This window comes from Acinonyx jubatus, chromosome A1 (genome assembly GCF_027475565.1).
Source record: "Acinonyx jubatus isolate Ajub_Pintada_27869175 chromosome A1, VMU_Ajub_asm_v1.0, whole genome shotgun sequence".
Lineage (NCBI taxonomy): Eukaryota > Metazoa > Chordata > Mammalia > Carnivora > Felidae > Acinonyx > Acinonyx jubatus.
In genome coordinates, this window is record NC_069380.1 from 181340692 (window position 1) to 181366026 (window position 25335).

General features: G+C 35.0%; 1 pseudogene; it reads left to right on the forward strand.

Moving 5' to 3' along the window:
- The first annotated feature begins 1337 nt into the window (after positions 1-1337).
- The window catches only part of LOC106986603 (60S ribosomal protein L18a-like), a 103471-nt pseudogene continuing 79473 nt past the window's right edge, over positions 1338-25335 (forward strand).

Sequence of the window (25335 nt, forward strand, 5' to 3'; positions counted from 1 at the left end):
AGTCATTAAATATCCAGTTCATTTCCGAATAAGATATAACATTAATTACTGAACATGGGTTTATCTACTTTGAGCTGCTTATTACAGAGAAACTCAAAGATACTTAGATTTCTTAACACTACAATGAAAAATGAAAAAAAACAAGTTATAAATTTGCCAATCTAAAGAATTTTGGTAAAACAAATAGTTGATAGTTAATTCTTAGTTTTCACTAGAAATTAAGGTATCTAAGATGTAAAAAATTCTAATAAATGGGATTGGGAAGAGGAAGATGGCAGAGTAGAAGGATTCTAAGCTCATCTTGCCCATGGACAACCCAGATAACAACTTGCATCAGTGAAACTAAGAAAGCAACCCAAGGACTGACAGAGCAGACTTTCCACAGTTAACTATAGAGAGGGAGCCATACCAGAAAGGGTAGGAGAGGCACAAATGTGATCTGGAACCAAACCCCCAGAAAGATTAACCAGAAAAGGGAGGGAGCACAGAAGAGGGAGTGAAACAAACCCCACATTAAGCACCTTAGGCATGGGGGACCTACACTGAGAAGACAAGTCCCAATGACATTTGGATTTGAAAATCATGGGGTGCCTGGGTGGCTCAGTCAGTTAAGGGTCCGACTTCGGCTCAGGTCATGATCTCTCAGTCCATGAGTTTGAGCCCTGCGTCGGGCTCTGTGCTGACAGCTCAGAGCCTGGAGCCTGTTTTGGTCTGTGTCTCCCTCTCTCTCTGCCCCTCCCCCGTTCATGCTCTGTCTCTCTGTGTCTCAAAAATAAATAAATGTTAAAAAAAAATTTGAAAATCAGTGGGATTTAACTTTACATATTTTTACAAATAGTGAAACTTACCTCTGGGTACTTTAAAAATCAGTGGGCTTAGCTCAGAGAGCTAGAGAGTTATAGTCTTTGCCCTGATTGAGCCAGCATAATAAACAACACCAGTGAGATACAGCATAGAACCAACAGTATGAAAAGCACCTGGGGTACAGGTGATGGAGGTTTATTTACTAATCTCAGAATGTGTGTTGAAGAGATAGGTATCTTTAGAAAACTTCTCCAAGAACGAAGAGCTGGGGGGCACTGTTTATCTAGTCCCCCCCTCCCTCCAATAACCTAATATTTTCAGGAAGCAGCACACCCTCCACCTATCTTGCTAACAGTGTGTACTCTATCCCAATGGTCTGAAAATCTGCCCCATCCAACCTGCCCCATTGAACAAACATCCCTCCAAAGCAGCTCTTACCTTGACACATCCTGCAAGCAGCTCTGGCAAGGACCAGCACCATTCTAAAGTGACTTGTGCCCTGAGAAGAGGGAAAGATAACCACCCACACCAGTATGACTGCAGCCCCGGCAGATAGATTTAAGGCAGGCATCTGGTCTAACTGCCAGCCTTGCCCACCAACAAAAGCCTCTCAGAAGACAGGCAAGGAGGGCACACTGCAGTTTAGAGTCTGCATACCAGCAGACAAGCTGAAGGCAGGTATCTGGTCTGACACTCATACCACCCAACTACAAGCCTACAATAGCCCCCATATTGGCTCCTTCACAACATAGGAACCAAACCCTGGACAGTGCATCTTCAGTAGCCAAAGGGGGCCAACACAGTCAACTGGATGGAAAGCAAATGAGGCTTGGCCACAGCAGTAAGGTGCAAGCAACAAATACAGGAGATACCCTTGAAGAACCTGATTCTGGTAAACAGGGGATATTGTGCTACAGGGCATCAGGGGATCTCTTCTTCATCAGGCCAACACTTTCAGGAGAATGAGAGGTTGAGAATTCTTTGGGCCAAAAGAAAAGACCATAATCCCATAATCAGGAGTAAGAAAATTATTAAAGGGAAAAAAATCACAGGTAGATGCAAACATAATAAAGAAATATTAATTACTTACAAAACCAGTATGAAGGTTAAAGCACAAAAGCAGTAACATCAATTATACCTATAAAAATCACTCAAGAGATTAACAAAATAAAAGGATGTAAAGTATGACATCATATATATATAAAATGTGTGGTGGGAGGAGTAAAACTTTAGTGTTGTTAGAATGGGTTCAAACTTAAGCAACCACTGACTTAAAATAGAATGCAATATGCATAAGATATTGTGTATGAACATAATGATAACCATGAATAACTAATCTGTAACAGATACACAAAAAACAAAGAAAAAGGAATCCAAGCATATCCCTAAAGAAAGCCATCAAACCACAAAGGAAGAGAGTAAGAGAAGATAAAGGAACAGAGAAGAACTATGAAAACTGAAAAACAAATAACACAAGACAATAGCTACATACCTATCGATAATTATATTAAATGCAAATGGACTAAATGCTCTAATCAAAAGGCATAAGGTGACTGAATACATAAAAAAACAAGACCACTCTATATGCTACCTATAATAGATTCACTACAGACCTAAAGACATATGCAGATTTGAAGTGAAGGGACAGAAAAACAGTTATCATGCAAATGAAGGTGAAAGAAAGCAAGAGTAGCAATACTTACATCAGACAAAATACACTTTAAATCAAAGACTAAAAAGAGACAAAGAAGGAAACTATACAATAATAAAAGGACCAATCCAACAAGAGGATATAACAATTGTAGATATATAAGCACCAAACATACAGAACCTAATACATAAAGCAACTATTAACAAATATAAAGAAGAAACTGAGTGTAAAATGATAATAATTGGGGACTTTAACATCTCACATCAATGAATAGATCATCTAGATAGAAAATCAACAAGAAAACAGTGGCTTTGAATGACGTACTGGACCAAATGACCCTAAGAGAGATGTTCAGAATATTCCACCCTAAAACAGGAGAACACACATTCTTTTCAAGAGCACATGGAACATTCTCCAGAAAAGATCAATGTGAGGCCACAAAACAAGTCTCAAAAAGACTGAAATCCTATCATGCATCTTTTCTAATCAGAATGGTATGAAGCTAGAAATCAATCACAAGAAAAAGTCTCAAAAGAATACAAATACATAGAGGCTAAATAACATGCTACTAAAATGAATGGGCCGGGGCGCCTGTATGGCTCAGTCAGCTGAGTGACCGACTTTGGCTCAGGTCATGATCTCACAGTCTGTGAGTTTGAGCCCCACGTCGGGCTCTGTGCTGACAGCTCAGAGCCTAGAAACTGCTTCAGATTCTGTGTCTCCCTCTCTCTCTGCCCCTCCCCTGCTCACGCTGTGTCTCTCTCTCTATGTCAAAAATAAATAAACATTAAAAAAAATTTTTTTAATGAATGGGCCAACCTAAAAATAAAAAAGGAAATTAAAAAAATATATATGCAGACAAATAAAAATGAAAACACAATGATCCAAATCTTTGGGATGCAGCAAAAGTTGTTCTTAGAAGGAGGTTTATAGCAATACAGGCCTACCTCAAGAGACAAGAAAAAAGAGAGAGAGAGGACTCAAATAAATAAAATAGAAAATGAAGGAGGAGAAATAGTAACTCACAACACAGAAAAACAAGAGTGTGAGAAAATATTTTGAAAAATTATATACTAACAAATTGGAACAACCCTAAGGAAATGGATAAATTCCTAGAAACACATAACCTTCCAAAACTGAATCAGGAAGAAATAGAAAATTTGAACAGACTAACTACTAGCAATGAAATTGAATCAGTAATAAAAAAAACTCCCAACAAACAAAAGTCCAGGATTAGATGGCTTCACAGGTGAATTCTACCAAATATTTAAAGAAGGGTTAATACCTATGATTCTCAAATTATTCCAAAAAATAGAAGAGAAAGGAAAGCTTCCAAATTCATTCTACAAGGCCATCATTACCCTGATACTAAAACCAGGTAAAGACATTACAAGAGAGAGAGAGAGAGAGAGAGAGAGAGAGAGAGAGAGAGAGAGAGAGAGAGAGAGGGAGAGAACAAACGAACTCAGGGCACCTGGGTGGTTCAGCTGGTTAAGCATCTGACTTCGGCTCATGATCTCACAGTTTGTGAGTTTAAGCCCCACATCAGTCTCTCTGCTGTCAATACAGAGCCTGTTTGGGATCCTCTATCTCCCTCTCTCTCTGCCCCTCCCTGCCTGTGCTCTCTCCCTCTCAAAAACAAATAAATATTAAAAAAGAGAGAGATAACTACAGACCAATATCTGTGATGAACATACATGCAAAAATCCTCAGGAAAATATTAGCAAAGTAAATCCAACAGTACACTAAAAAGTCATTTCCCACAATCAAGCGGGATTTATTCCAGGACTGCAAGGGTGGTTCAATCAATCAATGTGATACATCACATCAACATAAGGATAAAAACAACATGATCATTTGAATATATGCAGAAAAAGTATCTGATGAAGTACAGTATACATACATGATGAAAACCTTCAAAAAAGTAGGTTTAAAGGGAACATACTTTAACATAATAAAAACCTTTCATGAAAAACATACAGCTGACTTCATACTCCATGGGGAAAAACAGAGATTTTCCTCTAAGACCAGGAGCAAGACAAACATGTTTTCTCTCACCACTTTTATGTAACATAGCACTGGAAGTCCTATATGCAATGATGACACAAGAACAAGAAATAAGGGGTATTTCTACTGATAAATGAAAAGTTAAACTGTCACAATTTGCAGATGGCATAATACTATACATGTAAAACCCTAAAATCTCCACCAAAAAACTACTAGAACTGATAAATGAATTTTAAAGTCAAAGGATACAAAATTAATATATAGATATCTGATGCATATCTGTACACTAATAATCAAATAGCAGAAAGAAAAATAAAGAAAACAATCCCATTTATAACTATATCAAAAATAATGACATACCTAGAAATAAACTTAACTAAAGATGTGCAAGACCTGTACTCTGGAAACTATAAAACACTGATGAAAGATTAAAGATTACACAAACAAATGGAAAGATAGTCCATTCCCACATATTGGAAAAACCAATATTGTTAAAATATCCTTCCACCCAAGCCAATCTACAAATTTAATGCAATCATTGTTAAAATGCCAACAACATATTTCCCAGAACTTGAACAAATTTTCCTAAGTTTATAAGAAACCACAAAGACCCCAAATAACCAAAGTAATGTTGAAAAAGAACAAAGGTAGAGGTATCATAATCCCAAATTTCAAGATATACTACAAAGATGTAGTAATCAAAACAGTATGGTACTGGCACACACAAATGGACACATAGACATAGAAACATAGAATAGAGAATCTAGAAATAAATCCACGCTTAAATCATCAATTAATCTATGACAAAGGAGGCAAGAATACACAATGGGGGACACAGCCTGTGCAACAGAGGATACTGGTAAAACAGAATAGCTACATACAAAAGAATGAAACTAGACTATCTTCTTATAGATACACAAAAATAAACTCAAAGTGGATTAAAAGCTTAAATGTAAAATGTGAAACCATAAAAATCCTAAAAGAACACATGGGCAGTAATTTCTTTGACATCAACTGTAGGAATATTTTTCTAAATACGTCTCCTCAGATGGTGGGGGGGGGCAAAATTAAACTATTAGGACTATAGCAAAATACAAAGCTTTTGTACAGCAAACAAAACCATCAACAAAACAAAAAGGCTACCTACTGAATGGCGGAAGTTATTTATAAATGATATATTGGATAAGGGGTTAAAATCCAAAATATATAAATAGCTCATACAGCTGAACACCAAAACAAATAGTCCAATTTAAAAAATGGGCAGAGGACATGAATAGCCATTTTTCCAAAGAAGATATACAGATGGACAACAGACATATGAAAAGATGCTCAACACCACTAATCATCAGAGAAATGCAAATTAAAACCATAATGAGATATCACTTTATACTTGTCAGAATGGCTAAGAAGAAAAACTTAAGAAATAACAAGTATTGGTGAGGATATGGAGTAAAAGGAACCTTTATGCACTGTTGATGAAAATGCAAATTGGTATAGCCACTATGGAAAACAGTACGAAAGTTCTTCAAAAAATTATGACTCACTGATTCCACTACTGGGTATTTACCCATAGAAAATGAAAACACTAATCCAAAAAGATAAATGCACCTCTGTGTTTATTGCAACATTATTTACAACACCTAAGATATGAAAGCAACCCAATGTCCATTGAAATAAGAATAGTGATGTTTTTTTTTTGGAGGGGGGGAGGGAAAATATCATTTTGTTCTAAAGTGAGACTGGTTGTTTAAAAAGAAAAAAAAATAGGACAAAATCTAAATGTAATAAAGAAGTTGTAACAAGTTTGTGTAAAGGCAACTTAGGAAAGGAATTTTATGCATATTAAAGGTAAATGAATGTGAAGTTTTCTTTTTAAATAAGCTTTAATATCAATGCTGTACTTATGTAAAACTAAATCTGAATTTTCTTTCATCTGCTGAAATGACAAGTTTTTATAGATGATTCATCTGATCAAAAGAAAACAAAAAAACAAAAAAGAGAGGTTTTCTTTAGCTTTTATGTGATATTTTAATCAAAATAATTTCCTGTGTTTGCTGTCTTTATCGGGTGTTTGATTATTTATAAACCTAGTACTCTTCATATTAAAAGAGCTACATTTTGCTCAGAACCATGCAACCTTCTATATTTTCCCATGGAGTCTTTAGTTGTCACTACAGTTAAATGAGTAACTACATATTGTTTCACAGTTAACCAGGCTCCTATTTGACCAAGGGTTTTAAAATCTTTTGATATTTATAACAAACTTCCCCAAATGAAATTCTAAATGAACTCTTCTTTCACCTTGAACTGGCTTTGAGATTTCCAAAGAGTCCCTGGGACATCCCCAAAAATAGATATTCTCTTCTTACAAAAAGGGAGATGTTAAACTAATTGGGCTAATTTGAGTTAAATTACATGAGAAACACCATAAAATAAAAATACTAAGCCCTCCTTTTGTTGCATTTCTGTAGATATGTGGTATAAGTGCTCTAAAAATTCTTCTGTGAAATTCTCACAGATCTGATATGTCCCAGCATAATGTTGTCAGTCATAATTCTCATTATTATCTTAAAGTGTTGCATGTTACAGAAATAACCAAATTTCCTTGTCAATTTCATTATAATGAACTCTCATCAGATCTTTAACAATGAGCATCTTTAAGTCTTTTCATAGATCATTATTGTTTTATTCTGATGCTTTTACAACAGTGTTCTTGCAAAAATGATTCATTTTAAGGAAATTCATGGAAAAGACGTTCAGCAAGCTCACGTTTCTGATAACTTTAATATCATAAAACTTAACTGTATAAGAATTTCCAGAACTAGTGGAAAAAGTGTATTCAAGCAAATAAAATATCACATGGGACTGAATGAACTAAGGAGGCTGATTATAATTTTTATGACTCTTAGTTTGAACACTGCAGGTTCCTTGATGCTTTGGTTTGGGGGGCTTTGTTTTTGTTTTTGTTTTCAGATTGAAGGAAACCCTTTCCTTAAGCTATCTAGGACTTACAGCAATTTGATAAAGTATATTCTTGTAAACAAAGATGAAAACATTTCCTTTTTCTCTCTGAACCCTCCAGAATACTTTTGAGTATTCTTTTCTTGGCAATACAGTTAGTTATTTGCATAAGTTCAATAATAGCTCGCCTTGTAGAAGGACAGAAGTGGAAACATTGGTGCATTACCAAGGCTTTGACAGAAATGGTAATGCAGGTAAATCTGATGACCAATCTTTGGCTTGGTTTTCTGGCCTCGGAGGCTTTAAGCGTTCATCCTGAGACTCCTTATGAAAAGTTCCAGCAAAGTAGTCTTAGAAAGAGTTTACATGGTCAGTAACTATTTTTTCTATACTTATGTGAATAATCAGGCCAAATTTAATGCAAACAAATTAGTTTTATTGTGACTATATTTGGTAAAAAATGAATATATGTGGAGAGAGAAAAACTATGTTTTCACTTTGGTTCATGCTAGATTTTAATCCTATGAATTTTCTTTGATGTTGTGTTACAATACCTGTAAACCAGACTGGATCTGTACTCCAGTTTCCTTAACTATCTATGATTTTCTAAACTAACATTTCCAATTTTCTCCCATCCTTCGGATTTGGAAGCACTAAGAACAAAGACTGCCCTTGAATCTCCCTGGAAGGTACTATACCAGGTCCTCCTCAATACCCAGACGGCAGCCAGACTTTAGGGACTTGAGCCTTGAGTACTTATCTCACAGCTGAAGGAAGCTGTGCCTGACATATGGTCCTGTGCAGATCATGGTGACTTCCAAATCAAATTTATAAAGAAGAAAAGTAGCTAATTTTGAGGTAGACTGCCTCCTCCCAAAACAATGGATCAAGACATCCTAATTTAGGGGCATGTGGGTGGCTTAGTCAAGTTAAGCATCCAACTTTAGCTCAGGTCACATTCTCACAGCTCATGAGTTAGAGCCACATGTTGGGCTTTGTGCTGACAGCTCAGAACTTGGATCCTACTTTGGATTCTGTGTCTTCATCCCTTTCTGCCCCTCCCCTGATTGCGCTCTCTCTCTCTCTCTCTTTCAAAAATAAACATAAAAAAAAATTTTAAGGCTTCCTACTTCAACTAAACATGAAACACTTTTCTTCTTTTTTTTACTCTAGTATTGGCTTAGAACAATAATGCTATGATCTGAATCTCCCAGGCTATTGCTAACAGGCGTAACTTTTCTGACTGTTTTATCTACCACCAGAAACTCCAATCTCTTCATGATGTTAGAGATACCTTAGTCTTACCCATAACCAATTTCTCTTATGATCTATTTCCCTGCACTCAAGCAAGAGAAATACAAACAGACTAACTCTTCATCGCAAGGCTTTTGGAAAAGACCACTTTAAGATGAGATAGTACCTCACAGAATGTCATCCCAATTCCTCTGATCCCTGTTTTGAAAAGGCCAATCAAGAAATTCCAAATAATGGATCTATCAATAACCAGATCTTAGCTGGAGTCTCTATGCTTCACCTGGTTTCATTTTTATCCACAGTGAATTGTATTTTCAATAGGCATGTGAAAGTTTAGATAGCTGTTTAGATAGAAGGAATGAGTCTAACACAAATCGTGCATGTGTGAATCACACATATTTGTGAAAATCTCTATTGTTGGGTCAGACATGATGTTAAATATTGATTTTATTTCCATAGGATGAAGTAATGTCATGAGGATAATCAATCACACTTTCTAAATTTCTAAACAAATTGATATTTACCTATTATACTTATATTCCTCCAGACACCTAGGGGCTATAGTTACGGAACAATGGAGGTTTAGAGAGGGAGTCTCCCCAGTGAATGGGGTTAAATTCATTAAACAAGGAAGCCATTAGACCAGTAGCTCTAATGCTGTGATGGCTTTAAAAAATAAGTAAGTAAGTAAGTAAGCAAATAAATAAATAAAAATCTAAGCCTATAAATGCCTCCAGGTCATAAAATTTAAACCTAAAGACAACCAATTACAGTCAACTTGGCTTTAAGCTATAGTCAATCCATAATTTCCTTACTTTACTTCCATCTTCTCTCCATAGCAATCTCTCCCAGAGCAGCTGCCCATGGAGAGCTGTTAATCACTTCCAGTTTGGCACAGCCCTTTTCAAATAGATTTTTGCTTTAAAAAAGTACTTTAAAAATGTAACATATCTTAGTTTATCTTTTTTTAAAAGATATTTATTTATTTTGAGAGAGAGAGAGAGAGAGAGAGAGAGAGAGAATGCAAGTGGGAGGTGGGGGAAGGATCCCAAGCAGGCTCTACGCTGTAGTGAAGACACCAGGAGCCATCTCACAAGCCATGAGATCAAGAACTGAGCTGAAATCAAGAGTCAGACACTTAACTAATGGAGCCATCCAGGTATCTCATGCTTTAGTTTATTTTTAACAGTGGTAAATCTTTCATGTAAGCTTTCAAAGTGGGTATAAGCTAAGAGTGCTAAACTTTGATTCATCATATAATCACACTTAAGAATTATAGTTGCAAGAGAGTCAGAAATATAGAAAGAGAAGTATCGATGTAAAATAACAACAAAACAAAAAAGCAGAGAAAGACAAATACTGTATGATCTCTTATAAGCCAAATTGTAAAAAAATAAAAATTTAAAAATTAAAAGAAAAACACACAAGTTAATAGATAAAGGGGGAAGGTTGGTACTTCACAGAGTTGAGGGATCAGGGTTAAGAGAAATGAATGAACTGATGTGTTTTTAAGTCTAAATAAACTGAATTATATCTATCTATATCTATATCTATATCTGTATCTATATCTATATCTGTATCTATATCTATACAAACATACATTATACATATACATACATACATATACATACACATTATACATACATTATACATATACATAAATTATATATATATACATATACATACATATTTACACACACATACACATATATAGAACACATAAAATATATAATATATATTATATTGATAATATAGTATGTAATATAGTATATATTATATTTATAATATAGTATATAATATATATAAGTTAATTATAGTTGCATGAGAATAAGGTATATGGTAAAAGAGAAAGAATCTGAGGTAAAAGGAAATATCCCTTGATATTTCCAAGGATATTCCTTCTGCCATGTCCTAAGCCACATCAATTTGACAATACTTTCTCTAGATGATAATACAGCAGAAGCCTAAGCAAAGCCATCATTGAAAATTTCTTCACTTATATTGTTCAGCTGTCTTCATGTGCTGTTCCTTGATGGCTATGAATGGAAAACAATCCTTGCTATGTTAGATCACAACAAATTCCTAGTTGTTATAGGGAATGAGTTCAGCCTTTTAGCCCCCTACTATAACCTGAATAACTTCATCGGAAAATGTTCTCTGTTGACTACAGAGGCAATAACAAATGTCATTTCATTATTTGATAGCAAAACCCATAGTTATTTGCCCATAGTGTTTTACATCCTCACAATAACATAATACTTTTCATACCATAAACAATCCACTGTTTAGTATGTAATACACAAGAGGATAAGCTACAGCAATATGCATGTCCATGTATATACACATTTCATTTCTAGAGCTAGCGTGTCCCCAAGAGTTGCTCAAGGTAGAGATAAGGACAGCCCCAAACTTTTAAACTTCCCATTTGTGTAACGCAATAAGATGATCTTAAAATTGCTAACACCCTGCCCAGGGATGTTCCATCACTGCTAACCTGCCTACAACTTAGTAAATTATGAATCTGAAGAGATTACAACTGTCATCTTCATCTCTTACACTGGCAAAAGATTCATATTTCAAATCCGGGCTATCTTTGCATATGATTTGGTGTTATATTGTCCTGCCACCAACTAATCATGATTTGGAAAGATGATGAGTTGTCCAAATGCAAACATACATTTTCCTCTTATCACAGCAGCACAGTTCACTTTAACAGAGTTAAAGGAGCATCAGCATTTCTATTATAAACTCGAGACTTCAAGAGGTTATGTGTGTTGTGAAAGTTCACGGTAAGAAGAAATTTGTCAATGCAGTGTGTTCTGGAATACTTAATAATAAAACTATACTAAAAATCTTAAACCTGAAATTGTGTCTTTTAAATATATTTTTGACTTAAGATTCAGTAAATGATTATTTCCATCTTACAAATGGTATTGCTTTCCCTCATCACAAAACATTAAATCATGTATGAAAAGAGGCTTTGGGATAAACTAACATTGGGCAACAAATGAAAGTTAAACATTCTACTTTCTTATTTTACATGGCCCAGATGTGAACAAAGCACTGTATCCTCCTGACGACAGTAGATATTCTGGGAGAGGTCCATGATCTATGGTGGCCAATCAGAATAAAGCCCATGAATTTGGGAATGAGTCCAGCAAGGTATCCATTTTGACTGCCAGACATGAACTTTAGACAAATTGATGCTGGGGCTTCTTTAGACACCTTTACAGGAAGAGAGTAGAGTATGGAACTGACAGATGTGACTATGTGCAGCTGTTGAGGTAGGCAGCACAGGTGGAATATATACCAGAGAAAATTCAGCTCTAATGACATTATCTGAGCCCCTAACACAGTTGTTTTCTGAATTCAGCCTTATCCATGGATGTTTTAGTTACATGATCTGATAAATTCTTTCTCTCTCTCTTTCTCTTCCGTTAAGCCACCGCAGTTAGGCTTTTCCGTGACTTAAAGCTAAATGCCGCTAAATTGATACAGCCTCCTAATCCATCTATTCCATCTGGGCTCTAGGCTCTTTAATCAATCCAGTGCTTTCTTACCAGACTGATCTTCCTTGAAACACACTTCATCATGTTATTGTTTAAAAACAAGTGGGGGAAAATGTGCCACTCCTAGCGATGCCCATCACATCAAGTCCAACACCAGAATCTGAAATCTGAAGGCTTCCTTTGTATATCACAAAATACACAAGTTCATCCACAATATACATATTCCAATGAAACTAGTTAAACACTGCTTCTTCCTCTCCTGTCGTGTTTTAACTCCATGTCGCTATTCATGATATTTCCTGTTCCTGGGATGACTTTCTTTATCCTCCCAACATAGGGAAATCTCTCTTAAATTTCAAGGATCTTAGTATCTTCCAAACCTTTCTTAGATACTGTCTACTTTCAATTGTCTACCTATAGTCTAGCACTATCTTGGCACTATCTCCGTACCTTTCCAGATAATGGTTTTCCTGAATTCAGTGAAAGTTGTAATAATTAATTTAAATCCCTATACTTGGGAGGACTCACTGGCTATGGTTAATAGGACTGACCTTAAACAAGAGAGGAAAACATTGTATGAGGGTTTCAGGATGTTTCAAGGAAACCAGGGAAGGTGTGACCATCACGATGAAGGCGCTCCTCAAACCTCGTATTCTCTTTGTGCAACTACTTGATACTCTAATCTTTAGACTCTCTGTCCCTCCTTCTTCCCTCTCCTTCCTTTTTTTGTCCTCTGTTCTATTCCATTATACTCTCTCACTTCTCTCCCCTCTCTCTCACATCCATCTTTCTCTCTCCCCACTGACATTCTGACCTTTTTTGGTTGCCTGCTGGACTACAGTCCACCCATAAGAATAACTGACTACTAGTAAACCCCAAATGCCAAATTCCTGACATACAATTAATGTTGTTGTTTTTGAGTCAAACACCATTGGTTCAGTCAGACACAGACATAGGAGGAGATTTTGTAAAAACAGCCACAATCTTTCAAGTTACAGAAGTGACTTTGGAGGAAAAAAAACAGTGAAGTAGACACTCCCATATATGTCCACTACAATTTCACACAAAATTAGCATATTATTTTAATGCATATTATTGATAGGAGTTTCACAAACGATATAGGGGGTGATTTAAACCCTAAAGAGTTAGAGTCATAAAACTAGATAGAAAAGTCTAGACAAATGGATGAGAAATGGATGATTAATTCGAAGGAGACATATGAGTCTTTCAACGGTCAATTAACACTAGCATCGATGACTTTAGGGTCAGAATGGCATACACAGTTGAAGACGGCACACTTTCCATGTTTGTAAATTTAAAAATGTTCTGAGGTCTTTCAATAAAGATGGAGTAACAGAAACTGGACAGGGACTCTCCATCCTGAAACAAACAACAACGTTAGACAAAATGTATTTTAAGATTATTTTGAAGACACTGGACAGCAGGAAACAGAGCACAGTAATCCTTGAGACCAAAGAGTAAAAGAACTTAGCCATACAATTGTATCAGCATGTACTACTTGAAGTTCTCAGGCCATGACATCGGGATGGGTAAAGAAGTTGAATCACTAGAGCTGTTCAATGATCTTCTGTTGTTTCTAATTCTGACTGTCTACATACAATACAAGACATGAAGTTGAGAGTTTGGGAAGACCAAGGTAGCTAAAGTTTACAAGGGAGAGTACAGGAATTACATAAGAGAGAACTCTGGAAATTTCACAGGTTAGGAAGAATACCTTTCCAGCCATAGTGGAAAACCTCATAATTAATGAGGCACTGAGCAGAGTATCAGAAGTCTTGCCTCAGTCCTGGATAATAAATTTAAAAGGATTTGAATAAGACAAAGTATGTTCACTGACTACTACAGAATTCAATTAGAAATCGACAATTAAAAACATATTTACACAATCCCCAAATATGTCAAAACTAAATAATACATTTCCATAAAAGAAGAAATCCATCAAAGAAGAAATCAAAAGAGAAACTGGAAAATAATTTGAATAAAAATAAAAGCACAGCATATTAAAATATATGGAATGCAGTTAAAAACAGTTCTTAGAGGGAAGCTGATAAGACTAACCACGTGTGTTAGGAAAAAAAAGAAAGGTCTCAAATAACACTGATTTCAAACTTAAGAAACTAAACAAAACAAAAAAAAAAGGAAGAAGAAAAATTACCTCCCAAAAAGAAATTAATGAAGATTAAAGGAGAAAACAATAAAATAGAAATCAGAAAAGTATAAGGGTGCCTGCTGGGTGGCTCAGTGGGTTAGGTGTCCAACTCTTGGTTTTGGCTCATGTCATGATCTCATGTTTTGCTAGTTACAGCCCTGCATTGGGCTCTGTGCTGACAGCATCGAGCCTGCTTGACATTCTCTCTCTCTACCCCCCCCCCGGCACCTCTCTCTCTCTCGCTGCCTCTTCCCTACTCACTCTCTTTCCCAAAAATAAATGAAGTGGAAAAAAAAAAGAAATCAGAATAGCATATAGAAAAATCAATAAAACCAAAAGCCAGTTCTTTGAAAGATCAATAAAATTAATAAATCTTTAGAGTAATCAAGGAAAAAGGGAGATGATACTAATTAGTAGTATCAGCAATAAGAAGAATGGCATCACTACAGATTCTACAGTTTTAAAGGAATAAGGGAATATAATTAATTTCTCAATGCCAATAAATTCAACAATTCAGATAGGGGACCAGTTAACTTTCCCTGCTCCCCCAGGACCAAGGCTGACACAGCAGAATCACCACAGTCAGCCACAAGCCCATTCTAGGCACATCTTCTTGCCACTTGGGCAAAGGACACAAGGAAATACCATACCAGACATAAGGCGGAGTCAATAAGCAAGTGGAAATGAGCTAGGAGAAGTTAGTTTTTCTGTGACAATGAAGGTACTGAAACTTCAAACATGGGGTAGGGAGGATGAAGATTAGAGAAGGATCTCTTTCAGTTATATTAAACCATTAATAGCCAAGTGAGAAGTTTTGAAAGTTCAAAGCCTTGACATGGTATGAAAGGGTCAAACATTTATAAATTTTGAAGAAAATTAATAGCCATGCTGGGTTTTCTTAAGTAAATGGTAAGCTTCAGAGGGAGAAAATCAATAGTTATTTTTTTTAAGTCTGCTTTGAAAATATCAAACCAGTATTTTTTTCTAATGATTGAACAATTTCATTGTAACATTATTAGTGGCTGGTACTGATGAGAAAAAAAGACACTGGAGGGCAGAATGTATCTGAAGTAGGAGAAACATTATAGCTACATAGTAGCAACAAAGTATCAGTAGTACCCAGGTAAGTTCATCATATACCTCTTCCTCATTGGGGAGTTTTGTTCACAGTGGATACTTGGCCATGGTTGGAGATGTTTGTGGTTGCCATGTACCAAGGATGTACAGGCATCTAGGGATGCTATTAAACTTCCTACAGTGTACAGGATACCACCACCACCAAAAGAATGATCTGGCCCAAATTGTCAATATTGCCAAGGTTGAGAATCCCTGTTTTTTGTTTGTTTTTTGTTGTTGTTGTTGCTGGCTTTTTTGTTTGTTTGTTTTTTTAGTATGTATTTCCTCAACCTCCATATACCGGGGACCATTCCAGCTAGGGGAAGAAACAACAACAACAAAAAACAAATAAACTCATTGTTGGGAAAGGTCATTTAAAGACATCCCTGCCAGTTGACCCAAGAGCTGGCCCTGGGCACTCAGAGACATCTCACCCCCACCCAGTCCTTTGAATGTGGGTTCCATTTGCCTTTCCTACTCCCAGAGGCTTCACCAGGGATAAAGCCTTGAGATACTGATGTGGTGCTAAGAACACCTGCATGGTATACAAGAATGAACTTTGGTGAATATGTGCATGCATCCACTCACCTTGCCCAAGATAAGCAGCATTGTATGGAGCGTTTGTGTTTATTTGGGAAATATAACCATCCTCAAGATAACCATTCCATCCATTGGAAACTTGTGTAACATATTTTATCCTTAAATTAACCAAATAATACCCTCTGCCAACATTTTCTCATTATCTATGATGTATACTCATGCTATTGTGTACCATACAGCTTGCACACCTGGTCAGGGTCCCTGATGACGAATGGTGGGGTTCTAGATTAGAGTGTCAAAACCGAAAGATCTGGACAAACTATTGTTTTTCTGATGGTGACAGTGCAATTCCATGGAGCCAAGAGTTACTCATGTGACAGATGTGTACTTAGCACATATGCTCACCACTTATGCATATTGTTTTCTACATAGCCCTATAGATTTGTAGAGAATGAAAAATGAAAGGAAATACAGAGATAAGCTTTAAGAAAATGAAATTTTATATTTTGATTAATTATCATCAGAGTCAATAATAATGAGGGAAAATGGCTTATTTGACCTGAGCAGATGAATGAGATAGATTAGGAATGAGATCACTGGACTGCTGTTAAGAAAAGAGAAAATGCTTATCTGTCTTGAAATAAAGACTATACATTTGAATAGTACATAAGTATATATGTTAAAGTTATTAATAAAAGCACTGTTATAGAGACAGAGCTCAGAAAAGAATGAACAGAATGATTAAAAGTGCTAGAGGTAATAATATCTAGAGTTAAGCTTGTATTGCATTTCTGAGAAAGGAAAAATGAAACTAACCATAATCTAAGTAAACATATATAAACATATTAATTAGAGATAAATTAAAATTAAATAGAATTAATTAAATAGAGATAAATGAAAAAAGAAAATGACTTATGAAGAATACAGGAAGTTCCCTTTTTGCCAAAATCTTCAGTCTTTTCCATATTTACAAAATAAATATGGTTGTAAATGGCTGAGGGCAGATGAGTTACAAACATTAAACACGAACAAGCAAACAAACAACAATAAAATTAACCCATTAGAAAAAAAAAGAGGATAAAGCCTAAGATTACTTGCAGTCTTTTTTCTGAGGAAATAACCTAGCAAGTTTTAGGGAAATATTTATTTAAGGAATGAACCAGGAGTGTAAGAAAAGCCCAGAAAGTAGAAGATGAGAAAGGTTGTCTGAAAAGTAGCAGCAGTAAAGGGCTATGCAGAGTGTAGACATCTGTAAAACACACAATAAAGAAAATAGACAAAGTGCAAGGGAATGTAATGAAATACTGAAGATGGAAAAACAAAGAAGGAATCTCAGAGACTAAAAAAAGGGAAGTTCATAAAATAAGCACATCACTGTAATAAATAGTAATAATTCATCTTTGAGGGATATTTGCCATATTCATGAAAAAGGAGGGAGGGAGGGAGGGAGGGAGGGAGGGAGGGAAGGAAGGAAGGAAGGAAGGAAGGAAGGAAGGAAGGAAGGAAGGAAGGAAGGAAGGAAGGAAGAGAGGGAAGGAAGGGTGGGGGGGAGGGAGGATGGAGAAGCAGATCAAAACACCAGTCCTGAAAAATGACCTCACTAGAGAATATGTCCCCATCTCCTCCCTCTGTGAAGAAGGCCTCCTGGCCAAAGCAAATCTTACAATTCAAGAGTATGTTGGTAATTAGTTGAAATGTTTAATTTAATGGTTTAGTAAATTCAGCTAATAGTTTATCTCAAGTGTGTGATTAAGTTATTCTTGAGGAAATTCCTTTTTTTCTGTTGTTCCAAATCTCAATTAAGATTTCTAACATGGTATTCTTTGTTCCAAAAATATCCTAATCCAAAAGAGAAATAAGATGGATCTACATCTTAATCCTCGTTTGAAAATGCCCCATAGATGAATCAAAATCTAACTGCACAAAAATACAAAGCAGATAAGTACAAACAGCAGCAAAAAATTGTTATAAAATCTTTGACTAAGAAAGGTCTAATATTACATAAATCCAGGAGACCTATAAAAGGATAAATTTGTATACTTAAAATATTTTAAAATTTCCATTCATAAGAAATGAAGTAATCTTAAAGTAAGTTACCTTAAAGTAAACAGATAAATGACAATTGGAGGGAAATATATATAATGAGTGTGATACACAGTAGCCTAATCTCTTAATACTTAAAGAGGTTTAAATAATCAGTTAAAAAATTAGAATAAACAGGAAGATAAAAATAGACAATTTCATGGAAAAGTATATATAAACAGCTATTAAGTACCTGGATTAATATTTAGACTCCTTCATTGTGAAATACAAATACACTAAGATATTAAAATTCAAATTAAAAATACACTGATATTGAAATTAAAATTAAAAATACACTAACATAGCATTTTCGTTTAGCAAACTGGCAAATATCAAAAGATGGGTAACAATTTGTTAGTGAGATTAGAGAAAGAAACAAGTACTCTCATATATGTTAATGTTAATATAATTATTAAAATGTATTTACAGTCCATGTAAACTTTGGCATCACAATTCCAATAGGAAATTATTCTACAGATTATCATGAACTATGAAGAGGCTGAGGCTTTCTCCTACTTTTGAATTAACAATTAACCTGTCACAGTTTCACAGATGTTGGCAGAATATTGGAGACTCCTGAGCCAGAAATGAACTTTATCACTTATGGGATAGGAAGCATCCTGAGCTATATGTTCTTATTGGTTCCCTTTGCCCTTTCAAGTCCCACAAAGATAACAGGGAAGGGGCAAGATGGATGTTGCCTGCATTAAGGGTTTGCATCACAGCTGAGGAACCATGAGCTTAGGAATCTGAATCTTTATGCTGACAAATAACTAAACATGCTCTCCTTCCACAAAGAGACACCATCTCTCTCTTCCATGGTTATTTGCCACACAAACCTCTTTGATGAGACAGTCCCAAATAAAATAGCAGTTAGTGCCTTTGTTCACAAGATACACACAAAAGTAATCGACCCATGGAATATAGCTTCCTAACGCAGATATTTCATGCAAAGTTTGGAGTTGGAGTATTTTCCCTGTAGCTCTGTAAAATAGCAAACTGTTAGAAATATATAAAATACCCATTAACTACTAGACCTACTAGTAAGCTTATATATGCTGATACATGAATGTATAATAAAGGCAGGAAAGTAGTATATCTATTTTTCAAGTTGTACTTCCTAGAACCTAAATTCACTCATATAATGAATGAAAAAAAATGGTAACAGCATTGCATCTAGGGGGGAAAAACTGCATAGTTGGGGGTGTGTGGAAAAGAAAATTAATTTTTATGATATGTTTTTGTGCCTTTTGAATTTTGTCACATTTATCTATTCAGAAAATTTATTATTTTTGTAGAAATATATTCAAATTTACTAGTCCATTCTTGACCCTGAACTCATGCCCAGGTAGGGCTCCACTGTGCCATATTTTTATTCCTAACTGATAGAGAGTAAAATGAAAGAGGTTCCTAAACCACTCAGTATAAATTAGAGTCCCTACCAACATTATTTTCAATATCAGTACCCCAGTTTTATTCTTATAAAACATCATAAATGTAAATAATCTATCTGGGTGTTATATGTTTTTATTTTGCTCCATAATAAAGAACACTGTAATCTCTACTCTCTAGCCTATGGTAAAAGTCCTTTATAAAAATTATCTAGCCCACAGTAAAAGTCCACTATAAAAATTAGAGGAACTTAATTAATTAAGACAACACACTAAACATTAAAGTCTAACATACGACTACTATTTTCTTGTACAATTTTAAGAAGAGATTGATAAGATTAATGGAGGGGGTTAAAGAGCTTAATACATTGGGGTGCCTGAGTGGCTCAGTTGGTTAAATGTCCAACTTCAGTTCAGGTCATGATCACGCAGTTTGTGAGTTCGAGCCCTGTGTTGGGCTCTGTGCTGACAGCTCAGAACCTGGAGCCTGCTTCAGATTCTGTGTCTCCTCTTGTCTCTCTCTGTCTCTCAATAATAAATAAACATTATTTTTTTTTAATAACAGGAATCACCATTAAAATTTTTTTAAAAAGTGTACTTTGGTACAAATTTTCATTAGGAATTACCCCAATCCCAAGGAGTGATAATGATATCTTATATTAATGTACTGATGTGAATTAGAACAATAGATTCCCATTACTTAGATGCCTCTTGCTATGGAGCAGAAATCAGCTGACTATAGCCTAGAGGTCAAATATGGCCCATTATCTCTTCTGTAAATAAAGTTTTACTGGAACACAGCCACGCTCACTCATTTACATTTACTCATTTACATTTACTCACTCTATGACTGCTGTCACACTACACCGCAAAAGCAGAGTTGAGTGGTTGCAACAGAGATTACAAAGCCTAAAATATTTACTATCTGGCTGTTTACAGAACAAAAAAAAAATTGCTGACTGCTGTTCTAGAGGTCTTCGTGGAGCTCCAAATAATGGTGAGAGCAGATGCTGTCACCAACATTACAAAGAAATTGAATAACCATCAGCACTGGGATAAAAATTATTCAAAGTCTTTTGTCTGGATAGGAAAAGAATACAATCTTTATATGAAAATTCTTTTAAAAGATTCCTTGAAAAGAATAACTGCTTATTATCAGGAAAAGACAGGGCAAGAAGCATGGGCAATGAGAAACTTCCATTATCTTTCAGACAAGTCTCCTGAGGTAATGCCATTCTAATTGTTTATTCAAGAGGTCATTTTGTGTTCAGATACAAATCAGACTCTAAAAATGGAAGGTGAGTGCCATTTCCATGTTCTCAATTACTGTGTCAGAGCTTAACAGTCATACGCATTTCCCCTATTAAATTATTGGTGATAGACAAGTGGTGTAAACCAACAGGACAGCCTATATATTCCAAGTAGCATGGCTGTTCCTTCCACACTGCCCAGGCTCTCTTCTGTTTAAGGTGAACTTAGGCTCTAAAATAGATATATCTATTCAGTATCAACAAAGGTGCTACTTTGTTACGAGTATGTACATGTCCACCAACTAAAATCAGAACTCAGATTTTCAGCCCATTATTTGGGTTATCCTGGTAAAGAAAACTCTTAATAACAAATTAAATATAAATATAAATACAAATATAAATATAAATAAATATATACATATACATATATATAATATATATAATATAATATATAATTTAATATATAATATATAATTTATGTATAATATATAATTTATGTATAATATATAATTTATGTATAATATATAATATATATATACATATATAATATAAATATATATGTGTATATATATATAATATGAATATATATATATATATATATATATATATATATATATATATATAGTATGACCCAGAGGAAAAAGAATTCTTTTGAAATATATATTATTTAAGACATATATCTCCTCAGCCTGACTATAACTCACACATTTACTGTTTATGTTTTATAAAATAATAATGTTCCAGACAGTAGCTAAGAAATGATTATTTGCCCAAGGGTCACACATCAGAGCTTATATGCACATTGATGGATAGGGGAGGAAGCTTCAATTTGCTTTTAACAAATGAGATAAAAAGAGATCAAGGAAGGAAAAGAGCAGTCGCAGTTGATCAGTTTGATCACTTCTATAGATTGCTTGTCAGAGGGAGAAAAACATCACAGATATCACTTCAAGTTTTCAAAAGATTAGCACTGGACTAAGTTCTTCCCTAAACCCCTTCTTACCATTATGCCTCAATTATTTGACTTTTCTGTTAGCAAATGCCAATCACTCCCAGGTGTCCTTCATTATCAAGTCAAAGCATTTTCCTTCCCAAAACTCAGATTGCAGCATTTCCCAAGGCTTACTGATGGTTTTATGAGGAACCAAACTTTCCAGATAAGATATCTTATACTTTGCAAATCCTTTTAAGAACAGCATGCTGTAAGTGTGTGAAGCTAATTCTTTCTCCATCACATGCAGATAGAGTTGGGTTGGTTTTTCTACAATACTCAGGAGAAATTTCTCTTACAGTAACCCTTTCTGATAATGATCCAACATCTGCATGTTTGCAAAATAAAGGAAAAAAATAAGTGATCCTCAAAGCTGCAAGTCAAAACTGTTGTATAGGTTAAAAAATGCAATGATTTTTTTTACCAATGATGGTATCTGAGGTGATCATGTTAAATTAATGTATCCATCAAATTAACTAAATTTGCTCTTTTCAGATGGACATCAACACCAATGATGTTTTTTTCATTCAGTGTATATGTTTAGTTCCCCATATACGCAACTCAAAATTCAAAAACCATAAAACAGACAGAAAGAGCTAGTGTTACAGCATTTCTATTTAGAAATGACCAAATTCAAGGTAAATATTTGCACATCAATGCAAGCTAATCAGGCATCCTTATCAAGAGGTAAAGCTGGTGCTTTACTCAAAGTTTAACATGGAATAGTTAAAGGCAAGGACAACTTTCAGGTGCCCTTATCAACATATTAGCCCCAATTGCATTTTCCAAATATGTTATCAAAATGGTAATTCTGTGCTTTCCTTTCTGTAGCTAGACTAGTTTTCATAAAGGTAGAATTATTACTATAAATATATTGGGGGGAAACTATTTCAATTACTGGGAGAATATGTAACTCCAAGTCTATTTATTTCAATTTATTCAACTGTCTTGATATATTCGTGCACAGAACTTTATAAAGAATGAATAAATTCACCTTGAAATTGTACCAATTGACTTTGGCTGGGCTAGGCTGTGAGAGGAATCAGAGTCCTTTTTTGAAATAAGCCTTGACAATGCTGATCAAAACAAAGAGGCTATTCATTTATTAAACTGACAGCTCAACCCCGGCTTCAAGCTTTTGGGATGATGGGGCCTGGGGTGTTAGTCATGGCCTGAGGTGCTGGCCTCTACCACATACATTTTTGCTACTCACACACTCAGAGCCTATATCTGATGGTGTGACATTTCCTAGGGCATTGGCAGCTGTTCAGATGTCAAGCAGCTGGTGTGAGAACTGTCATCCACTCCAGGTTGTTATTCCATGAGTGACATGTTAGCCCAGAGAATTTTTTCATAAAACCACCTTGGTTTCCCTTTAGTTACTTATAATCTTTCAAAAATTTCAGCAAAGAGATGTGTCGGGGATAACAACTCTATTAAAGCAAAATTGGGCACCAGGTAATAGTGGTTATTATTACAAACTTGTGAAATATGTGTTGAGGAGTTTGTTACTAATATAGTCATTATACCAAATTTTGTAAACCGATTATTTATTTTATGAGTGATACTGAATTCAACTTTCTATTTACTTATTCAACAGGTAAAGCACTGTAATGCTATTCTGAATACTCTCAGAATGCTACATAAACTAAAATTATCTTGGGTATGGCAATGGGAGTGTGTTAGGTACACACGAACATCACCATCACGTGTGACCATCCAAAAGCTACACAATCATATGGAATAGAGCAAACCATGATCAACAGAGCACATTTAAATTTTCAGTCATCCACAGTATTATCTCAGCTTCTGAAGCACACTCAGCAACATTCAGAATGTGAAAGCATTCTTTCTTAGAACACAAATTGCTACATGTTAAAACAAAGGGTTCCTTCTAAGAATATTCTGTTGCAAAATACAAAGTAAAGACAAGTTCTTGAACCAGTATGAGATGGTGTTAAAATCTGATCATCATTTGGAGAAAGAGGAATATGTCCTTAAAAAAAAAAAAAAAGCTCAAAGGACTATGGCTGAGTAGGAGAAAGCTTGTATGAAACCTTTGAATGAAGAGAGCAAAGCATGATACTAGTCACAGCTAGAGGCTGGATATTCCCAAAGCCTCTAAGAAATTTTGGCTTTCCTCAAAAGACATGTTTACTCAGGTTTACTTAGGATGGAAAAACAAATCTATGAATTTTAAAGTCATTTCAGTAAAATGAGAGCAACATGGCCTGACAAAAATGATGCTAGCAATACTGCTAATTTTTCATTCTTTAATTTCCTACTGATCACTTTGCACATGCTTTTTCTACACATAAGTATGAAGTGTTGAGTTTTAAAGTTTATTTTTTATCATTTCTTTCTTGCTTCCTTTCCAAATTTTTGTAACATTATTACAAATTTCTCTTAGAGCATCCTCTCCCACCCCCCACCGCCACCATTAGCCCACATAAAGGAGGTAGAGCTGAATAATCCCCAATGTCAAGGTAGCAGGCATAGGACATGGGCCTAGACCAGGTCACTGCCTTATATACACTTTAAAGTAGCAAATGACTCCAACTGGGCCAATAAAATTTGGTTCCCAAATTCCAATCTGAATTGATGAGGAAAAGTTTTGAAGCAGTAAGTTAGCTACCTTACTGCACCATTGAGAGAGCTTCTCTGAAAACTGAATCATCACAGAAGAAAAAAAAGGAACACATCTATGCAAAGAGCCTAGTGACATCCATTGAGACCCTGAATTTACCCTTATCTGAAAACACAACCCACATACATTTCAGTTACACAAGCAAATAAAATCCCTGTCATTAAGCCAATTTGCAATGATTTTGTTATCGTACCTGGACAAATGTTAATCTAACTATGCTCAAATTTTTATTAAGTCCTCTTTTGTAAATTCTTGTACAAACTTGTGTTTGGAAAGGAAATTATATAATTAAAATAGATTTCTGTGAATTTTTGACAGATAGCCTTCACCTACATTTTTGGCCTATGCTTTAATGGACTAACATACTTAACAAATGATCTGGAACAAACTGGCCATCCAAAGGAGAAAAAGAAAAGTAAAAAATCTATACAGACATCTGATACCATTCACAAAACTTACCTCAAGATAAATTGAAATCTTAAAAGCAGGGAGGGACAAATGATAGGGTATTTTCAAAGGACTGAAACAGACTAAAATTGACTTATCGATAGAAAAAAAAAACACAATGGAATGTTCATCTTCAAAATTCTAAAAAATAAAGAAAAACAAAATCATGCTTATCTAGAATGCTATACCCAGTAAAAGTATCTATGGAGAATGAAGGTGAAATAAAGATATTTTGGACCAAAAAAAAAGAAAGTAAGTAAAAAATAATGATAACATAAATAAATGAAAACCTGGGAGAATTTATCACTTTCAGCCTTGTACTAAGGACACTGTGAACAGAGTTGCTCAGGCAAAAGAACAATAATCACAGAAGGAAAATAGAACAAAGGAAAATAGGAAAAGTAACGATGAGTAAGTATACAAAGAAATTAATTCAAAATGGATCACAGACCTAAATATAAAATAAAAAATATAAAACTTCTAGAAGATAATATAGGAGAAAATCTAGATGATCG